This window comes from Epinephelus moara, chromosome 17 (assembly GCF_006386435.1).
Source record: "Epinephelus moara isolate mb chromosome 17, YSFRI_EMoa_1.0, whole genome shotgun sequence".
Taxonomy (NCBI): Eukaryota; Metazoa; Chordata; class Actinopteri; order Perciformes; family Serranidae; genus Epinephelus; species Epinephelus moara.
Window position 1 is genome coordinate 30,876,464 of NC_065522.1, and position 9,389 is coordinate 30,885,852.

At 42.1% G+C, this 9,389-nt stretch overlaps 1 protein-coding gene and 1 pseudogene across 3 annotated transcripts in view; both read left to right on the forward strand.

Annotated features, from left to right (window-relative positions):
- Positions 1-8,184, forward strand: part of LOC126404292 (oocyte zinc finger protein XlCOF6-like) — an 89,066-nt pseudogene extending 80,882 nt beyond the window's left edge.
- LOC126404276 (gastrula zinc finger protein XlCGF57.1-like) overlaps positions 1-9,389 on the forward strand; it is a 236,338-nt gene that overhangs the window by 189,070 nt on the left and 37,879 nt on the right. The window contains exon 6 of one of the 3 annotated variants that reach the window (XR_007571426.1): positions 5,423-5,535. The exons of the other annotated variants lie outside the window; for them this stretch is intronic. The gene's annotated coding sequence lies outside the window, so the exon portion shown is untranslated. Of the gene's footprint in view, positions 1-5,422; positions 5,536-9,389 lie in introns of those variants that run through there. 3 annotated transcript variants of the gene reach the window in all.

The window sequence follows — 9,389 nt, forward strand, 5'->3', positions numbered from 1 at the left end:
TTTGTATTGTGATTTTAATGCATTTTCTTGTTCTGTAAAGCACTTTGAATTACTTTGTGTACGAATTGTGCTCTACAAATAAACTTGCCTTGCCTTGCCTTGCCTCAATGAAACTTTTATTTTCTCCTGCGCTTAAAGGGATAGTGCACCCAAAAATGAAAATTCAGCCATTATCTACTCACCCATATGCCGAGGGAGGCTCTGGGGACGTTTTAGAGTCCTCACATCCCTTGCAGAGATCCAAGGGGAGAGGAGGTAGCAACACAACTCCACCTAATGGAGGCTGACAGCGACCCAGATTAAAACGTCCAAGAACACATAACTGAAACCATAAAATATCTCCATACTGCTCGTCCGTAGTGATCCGAAACCATAAAATATCTCCATACTGCTCGTCCGTAGTGATCCAAGTGTCCTGAAGCCCCGACATAGAAGTTGTTTGGAGAAACGTCATTTGAACTCTGTTTTTAGCCTCATTGTAGCCTGTAGCTCTGACTGCCTCTCTGTACACCGCGCTCACGTGTGTGTGCTTGCGCATGAGACCAGCAAAAGCACGTGAACACACATGAAGGCGGTGCCCATGTCTCACGATCTTGCGCAAGCGCACACACGTCAGCTCAGTGTACAGAGAGGCAGTCAGAGCTACAGGCTACAATGAGGCTAAAAACAGAGTTTAAAAGACGTTTTTCCAAACAACTTTTTATGTCGGGGCTTCAGGACACTTGGATCACTACGGACAAGCAGTATGGAGACATTTTGTGGTTTCAATTATGTGTTTTTGGACGTTTTAATCTGGGGCGCCGTCAGCCTCCATTAGGTGGAGTTGTGCTGCTACCCCCTCTCACCTGGGATCTCCACAAGGGATGTGAGGACTCTGAAACTTCACCTGAGCCTCCCTCGGCATATAGGTGAGTAGATAATGGCTGAATTTTCATTTTTGGGTGCACTATCCCTTTAAGAAACTGTTTAGCCTCTTAAAAGTCCTCCTCCCTTGTATGCATTCATAATGAAGGTCAAGTAGCCTGATGTGGTGGCAAATAATAATGACAGAGCAATCAGTACAGTTCAATAGCACATTTATTGTGTATACAAATTTGATGTTACAATAGTTGGAACAAGCAGGTTGGAGGAATTGAGCAACAGAGACAGATGGCCTGGAGAGAGGACAGAGAGAAGCCCCAGAGAAGTCTCTGCCTGTGTTTCTTCGAACCCAATTCGAACCCCTATCCCATATGTTCAGTGAGGACCTTACTTCCTAATAAGGCAACATTCAGTGGCCGAGTCAAGCACCACATTCCACACATTCAATCTGTCCCTGGCTGCCAAGCCCTGAGGCAATATTAACCCAATAAGGAGTGAGTGAATGGGAATATAACAATGTTGTAGATACTAATGTGAATAGTATAATCAAAGTAATATTATGTATGATGTACGTATGTATGATATGTATTATAAACCACTACACTGACCTGGAGGCCTCTTTTGGGCCTTCTGCTGACCCGCCTGTTACCTTAAGCATACCTATCATCCATTTCCATCAATGATCGAGGCTAAAGGCTGGAACACAACAAAATGCCTTCACAGTATTGATAAAGTGACTCTGTGTTAGTTTGTATTTTTACATCTCCACTGACCAGTGGAAACAAGACCCCCCTGGGGATCATGTTTCAACATGGCTTACTGGTGAATGGACACGTTAGACTAATTTTAGTTGGCCCAAGGTCAAGTTAAATGTGGCACGGCACCATTTTAGGTCATAGTATAAATGCCACCGTCCTACATAAGCTGTGTCTCTCTCTGTTCACACTTATCACATAGCGTCTGTGTGCAGCCATGTTGATCCGAGCTCGTAACTAAACGTGCATTAAGAAAGTGATCGGCCTCATCCTTGAATTCTCCAGATCATCACAGAAACACCTGCTCTCACTCTGTCAGAGAGAGGTGGCAACACTGAAACAATTGGCAGAACAGAGGGAGACTGGATAAAGGATTAAATGATGAGGTATCATATTCGACAGGAACTTTGTCGATCAAAAGAGGAGAACGAGCGACAACGCAAACTACTGGACGCTGTTTTCAACCCTCAGCTTCGGTTACACAGAGCAGGTTTGTTCATTAAACATGACAAGTTCATTATTAATAATATAACTGCAGCTTTGTTCAATAAATATTCAGTCTGTCGACATTTAAAGCCACGTTTGCTTCTCTGGTGTCGTTAGCTTCTCTGGTGTCGTTAGCCTTCCTGTATTGTTTCTTTTTCTTTGGATATTTAATATGGACAAACATGCGTTATAACAAATTAGTAGGATTTCTTAACTCATAAATGACACAGGTAACGTGTTAAGTTCCTGTGAATAGGATCCAATAAATCTGTTCATCATTTTAATGTTGCAGCTGCTCAGTATCGAGCGTACTTAAATGTATTTATGTATGTATTTTATTTTTTACCTGAGGGACTGCTGGATAAGGTAATCACAGGACTTATCTGATGTGATGAAACAAGTCAGCAGTATGATTGTAACAGATGTATGAGCTTTCTTTCATATTGGACACAGGAAACAGTATCTGACATTGTTTGCTGTCAGAATGTGTTCTCCCTGTTATGATGATGTAGTCGTCAGTGAAAGATAAACCTAAAAACTTGTCTGATGATTTTCTTTAATCTACCATGTCTTTTGACCTTTCTTTCAGTAAATTGAGGTGAAGGCTGGGAGATATGGTGTCAACAGGCTGACTGGTGATGCATGATATAGTTCTCAGTATTTTCTACAAAACAGGCAACATGTTCAGTTACAAGTCAAAGCCATATTTGAGATGTCACAAGCAGTTTTATACATACCCAAACATACTCAAAACACACATTAAACATGGCTTAGTAGAGACAATTTCAAACACAAGTACACAAATCAGCTTCACTGTAACTCGCAGCATTCACAGACAAACACTTTTCTTTATCTGGACACATTTTCCAAACAAATACAGCGTCCTCTGAATGCATGCTTTGTTTGCTGTTTGGGCCGGGACAGTGTTATGGGAAACAGATCTGATCCCAGCCTGAACCCGCAGCACGACACTGTACACACAGTCTATGGAGCGGAGCCTGTGTTGCGTTCAGGCGTTGTCACGTAGCCTAAATAACAAATTCCAGCACTTGAATAGGCCGTTTATTCTTTATTCCACGAAATTAGACATCTTTTGTTGGTCAGTCACTAAAACAGAAGCAAATTTTACGCCCATCACTTGGCAATTTAAGCGTGCATGCTTAATTTAATTAGGGCAAGCCACATCACAAGCCCTGCGATGTAAATATTGCACACGTGTGCATCGTGATGGCGATGCTTAAAAGATATATCCTTCAGGCCTAGTTGGTGGTGTTTCCGCCCTTGCGTGTAATTACGGTGCTGCATAAATTGCACATCGAGCTGTTAGAGTGTTTTTGGTGAAGTGAAACCACGCTTTCGACCACTTCTGTCTCTCCGCCATTACGTCTTCTTTGTTGCTGAACATGCTGCTGACTGACGAGCGTGACGTGCGTCGTCAACTACGTAAAGATTCGGCGTAATGAAAAGAATTGATAAGGGAATCGTTAAGTGTAAAGGCTAATGATGTCAATGAATCAAACCAGTTGGAACCGGTTCTTAACAGGAACCGGTTTCTGATTCCCATCCCTAACCACGAGTAACCCTGCGTTCTCAGAGCGCAGTGTTCTGGTGGGATAATATGGCACTATGAGCTCTCTAAGATATGACGGAGCTTGACCATTTAGAGCTTTATAAGTTAACAGTAGGATTTTAAATTCAATTCTGGATTTTACAGGGAGCCAGTGCAGAGAAGCTAAAACAGGAGAAATATGATCTCGTTTCTTAGTTCCTGTTAGTACACGTGCTGCTGCATTCTGAATTAGCTGGAGAGTTTTTAAGGACTTACTAGAGCTACCTGATAATAGAGAGTTACAGTAATCCAGCCTAGAGGTAACAAAAGCGTGGACCAATTTTTCTGCATCTTTTCGGGTCAGGATAGGCCTAATTTTCGCAATATTACGCAGATGAAAAAATGCAGTCCGTGAGGTTTGTTTTAAATGAGAATTAAAAGACAAATCTTGATCAAATATTACTCCGAGGTTTCTTACGGTAGTGCTAGAGGCCAGAGCAATGCCATCTAGAGAAACTATGTCATCAGATAAAGAGTCTCTGAGTTGTTTGGGGCCAAGAACAATAACTTCAGTTTTGTCTGAATTTAACATCAGGAAATTGGTGCTCATCCAAGTTTTTATGTCTTTAAGGCAGTTATGGAGTTTAGTTAATTGATTACTTTCTTCTGGCTTCATCGATAAATACAACTGTGTATCATGCGCATAACAATGGAAATTTACAGAGTGATTTCTAATGATGTTACCTAAAGGAAGCATATACAGAGTGAATAGGATTGGTCCGAGCACAGAACCTTGTGGAACTCCAAAACAAACTTTAGTACGTAAGGATGATTCATCATGAACGTGAACAAACTGAAAACGATCAGATAAATAAGATTTAAACCAGCTTAGTGCAGAACATTTTAGGCCAGTTAAGTGTTCCAGTCTCTGTAGCACAATTTGATGGTCTGTATTGAAGCTCTTGGTGGTTCAGGAAAGGTAGTCAACGATATGGGGTGTCCAGTCAGGACACAGGAAGCAGGAATCCTTTTAGAGGTTTATTGCAACTCAAGGCATAGGACAGATGCACAGGCACTATTTCTTTTTATGGGAGTGTGGTTCTAAAAAGAAAGAATCAAGGAAAGCAGCATTAAATTATTCAAATGAGCCATCAAGTTACACAGTACAAATAGGAACTACTTGACGGGCAAAATAAACGGAACAGATAAGGGAAATTAGTGCAAGCTTGTAGGAAATGACCACATAAATAGCTGCTAGTCTTCCAACAACACTGTATAAATTGTTAACAGTGCCTAAACATCTTAACTATAAACAAATCAATACTGACATGTGGTCATAGACGCACACAAACTGAAAGACCCAAAGGGCGAGCAGGGGTAGGAGAGAGAGAGCGGGTCGTGTGCAAAGGGCAAGTGGGGTGCAACAGGTCCACTCCTTGAGCCTTTTGCATATGGTCAATTGTGTCAAACGACGCACTAAGATCTAATAAAACAAGTACAGAGACGAGTCCTTTGTCTGACGCAATCAGAAGATCATTTGCAATTTTAACTAGTGCTGTCTCAGTGCTATGATGCACTCTAAATCCTGACTGAAATTCCTCAAATAAATTATTATCATGGAGAAAGTCACACAGCTGGTCTGCGACTACTTTCTCAAGGATCTTTGAAAGAAAGGGAAGATTAGATAGTGGTCTATAGTTGGCTAACACCTCTGGATCCAGGGTGGGCTTTTTTAGGAGAGATTTAATTCTATGTTTCCTGTTTCCTGCAGACGTCCAGCAGCTGTTGGTGGTTAAAGAAGAGGTTCCCCCTGAGCAGCAGGAGTGGAGCTCCAGTGTGGACCAGGAGGACCCAGAGCCTCCACACATTAAAGAGGAACAGGAGTTCACATCCACTCCTGTCCCTGTGAAGAGTGAAGATGATGAAGAGAAACCTCAGTCCTCACAGCTTCATCAAAGACACACTGAACAGATGGAAACTGGAGCTGATGGAGAGGACTGTGGAGGACCAGAACCAGCCAGGAACTCAGATCCAGATACACATTTACAGCCTGAGACACATGACAGTGATGATTGGACAGAGACCAGAGAACCTCAGTCAGGTTTAACCTTTCTCAATGATGATGAAGACCCTGTCAGTAACTTGACATGTAGTATTGACGAGAGACCATTTACCTGCTCTGTATGTGGGAAAAGATTTGTATGCATGACAGATGTTAAGAGACACATGACAACACATACAGGAGAAAAACCATTTAGCTGCTCTGAGTGTGGGAAAAGATTTTCTCTCTCAAATACTCTGAAGATACACATGAGAACTCATACAGGAGAAAAACCATTTAGCTGCTCTGAGTGTGGGAAAAGATTTTCTCAATCAAGTCCCCTGAAGGCACACATGACAATTCATGTAGGAGAAAAACCATTCAGCTGCTCTGAGTGTGGGAAAAGATTTGGTGACAGGGGAAATCTGAACGTACACATGAGATGTCATACAGGAGAAAAACCATTTAGCTGCTCTGAATGCGGGAAAAGATTTTCTCAGTCAGGTACTCTGAAGACACACCTGAGATCCCATACAGGAGAAAAACCATTTAGCTGCTCTGAGTGTGGGAAAAGATTTTCTTGGTTAAGTGCTCTGAAGAGACACATGAGAACTCACACAGGAGAAAAACCATTCACCTGCTCTGAGTGTGGGAAAGGATTTTCTCAATCAAGTCATCTGAAGAAACACATGAGCACTCATACGGGAGAAAAAACATTTACTTGTTCTGTATGTGGGAAAACATTTGGCCGCATGACAGGTGTTAAGAGACACATGATGACACATACAGGAGAAAACTCATTCAGCTGCTCTGAGTGTGGGAAAGGATTTGGTCGAAAAGCACTGCTGACAGCACATATGAGATCTCATACAGGAGAAAGACCATTTAGCTGCTCTGAGTGTGGGAACAGATTTTCTCACTCAAATACTCTGAAGATACACATGGGAACTCATACAGGAGAAAAACCATTTAGCTGCTCTCAGTGTGGGAAAAGATTTTCTCTCTCAAATACTCTGAAGATACACATGAGATCTCATACAGGAGAAAAACCATTTAGCTGCTCTGAGTGTGGGAAGAGATTTTCTCACTCATATAATCTGAAAGTACACATGCGAACTCATACAGGAGAAAAACCATTTGGCTGCTCTGAGTGTGGGAACAGATTCCGTAGTCGAGAAGATGTGAGGGCACACATAAGAACTCATACAGGAGAAAAACCATTTACCTGCTCTGAGTGTGGGAAAAGATTTGGTCGGTCTGTTACTCTGAATGTACACATGAGAACTCACACTGTAGAAAAACCATTTAGCTGCTCTGTGTGTTGGAAAAGCTGTGGTGACAGGGGAAATCTGAATGTACACATGAGATCTCATGCAGGAGAAAAGCAATTTAGCTGCTCTGAGTGCAGGAAAAGATTTTCTCAGTCAGGTGCTCTGAAGATACACATGCGAACTCATACAGGAGAAAAACCATTTAGCTGCTCTGAGTGTGGGAAAAGATTTTCTCACTCAAATACTCTGAAGATACACATGCGAACTCATACAGGAGAAAAACCATTTAGCTGCTCCGAGTGTGGGAAGAGTTTTTCTGAAAGTGGAAATCTGAAGACACACATGAGAATTCATACAAGAGAAAAACCATAGAGCTGCACTGAGTGTGGGAAGAGATTCATGCTCAAAGAAAACTTAGTTATTCACAGGACAATCCACACAGGAGAGAAACCTTTCCGCTGCCATGTTTGTGACCAGAGATTCATTTGGCCTCGCCAAATCAAAAATCATCAGTGTGTTGGTTGTCAGTCCTCACAGACTCATCAAAGTGAAACTGAGGAGAACAGAGAGGCAGAGCCTCCAGCCAGCAGCTCAGCTGAACATATGAAAACAGAGGCTGATGGAGAGGACTGTGGAGGACCAGAACCAGCCAGGAGCTCAGATCCAGATACACATTTACAACCTGAGACTGATGACCAGACTGCAGAGTCTTCTGAACTTGAGACTGATGACAGTGACGATGACTGGAAAGAGACCAGATAATCTCAGTCATGTTTTTGCTGTGAACTTGTAGCTTCCTGTCAGTTGTTAGCAGTTAGCAGAAGGTTAAACTGTTACCGCGGCGCCTTTTAAATGTCAGGATTTATTCACTGTAAGCTGTTAACACACTTAGGCCTCTCCAGTTCACTTGTAATGAACATTACAAGTTCATTATTAATAATATAACTGCAGCTTTGTTCAATAAATATTCAGTCTGTCGACATTTAAAAGCCACGTTAGCTTCTCTGGTGTCGTTAGCTTCTCTGGTGTCATTAGCTATTTCTACTTCTGGCCATCATGGTTTTTTTTTCTTTAGATATGTAATAGGACAAACATGCTCTTCAACAATTTAGTGGGATTTCTTAACTCATAAGGGACACAGGTAATGTGTTTACTTCCTGTAAATAGAGCAGTAAATCTGATGTCCATATATGTATTTTGTATTTATCTGTTTTAACACCTTATTTTGACACAAAGACGCAGTCATATCTGTAGCACTTATTTTGACACAAAGACGCAGTCATATCTGTAGCATGTTTTACTGTTTCATAATACAGTACATGTCTCAGGATTACACTCACCAGCCACTTTATTAGGTACACCATGCTAATACCGGGTTGGACCCCCTTTTTAATTCTTGGTGTCACAGATTAAAGAGCTTTGTGACATGGTGCGTTATCCTGCTGGAAGTAGCCATCAGAAGATGGGTACACTGTGGTCATAAAGGGATGGANNCTCTTTTTGGGACCATCCTCTGTAAACCCTAGAGATGGTTGTGCTGAAAATCCCAGTAAATACTCAGAGCAGCCCGCCTGGCACCAACAACCATGCCACGTTCAAAGTCACTTAAATCACCTTGCTTCATCATTCTGATGCTCAGTTTGAACTTCAGCAGCTCGTCTTCACCATGTCTACCTAATAAAGTGGCCAGTGAATGTATAACTATCGATCCATCATACAGCAGTAATGTGACAGTTAAAAAAGGCACCAGATACCTCTCTTTTCCAATTCCACCTTAGACTGAAAGGGGAACTAATGTTTTTTTCAACCTGGGCCCTATTTTCCGATCTACTTTTGTCTAAATGAGTGATAGGATGTTCAATATTTTCTCCAGTATGAAGCTAGGGCTGACCTGCCTGCAGCCCTTGAGCGCGCGCTGTATTAAATAATAGGGCACTCAGACAGCGTCAAACAACGTCAAAATACGTCCACTAAAAGTGCATTTTTTTCTCACGGATTGTTAGTATAATTATCCGACAACATAATGGAAAGGAGAAATGAACGTCTGTGTTTACCTTTAGCTGGATTCGGACATGTTCCTCTGCCTGTTGCTGCTCCCTCTCTCTGCTCGTCCATTCTTCAGTTTCAATGAGCTCTGCGTCTGTGTACGTCCGTGTTCAAGTAAATACGGGCGGTCATCAAATTCAAATGGCTCAGCCAGATCCAGTTGGTCAAAATCGGGTAAAAATTCAGACATGTTTGTTGTGGCAAGTCAAAACACTCCCTCAGAGAGTGAAAGGCTGGCTCTGAAATCTCACATCTCGCGAGATTCTTCTTCTTTGGTGTTTTATGGCAGTTGGTCTCGCGAGATTTGAGTTGTTGCAGGAAGTTACCGCTGAAGTGAGCTTACAAACGCGAGGAGTTACTCTGTTTGGAGTAGTCATGGC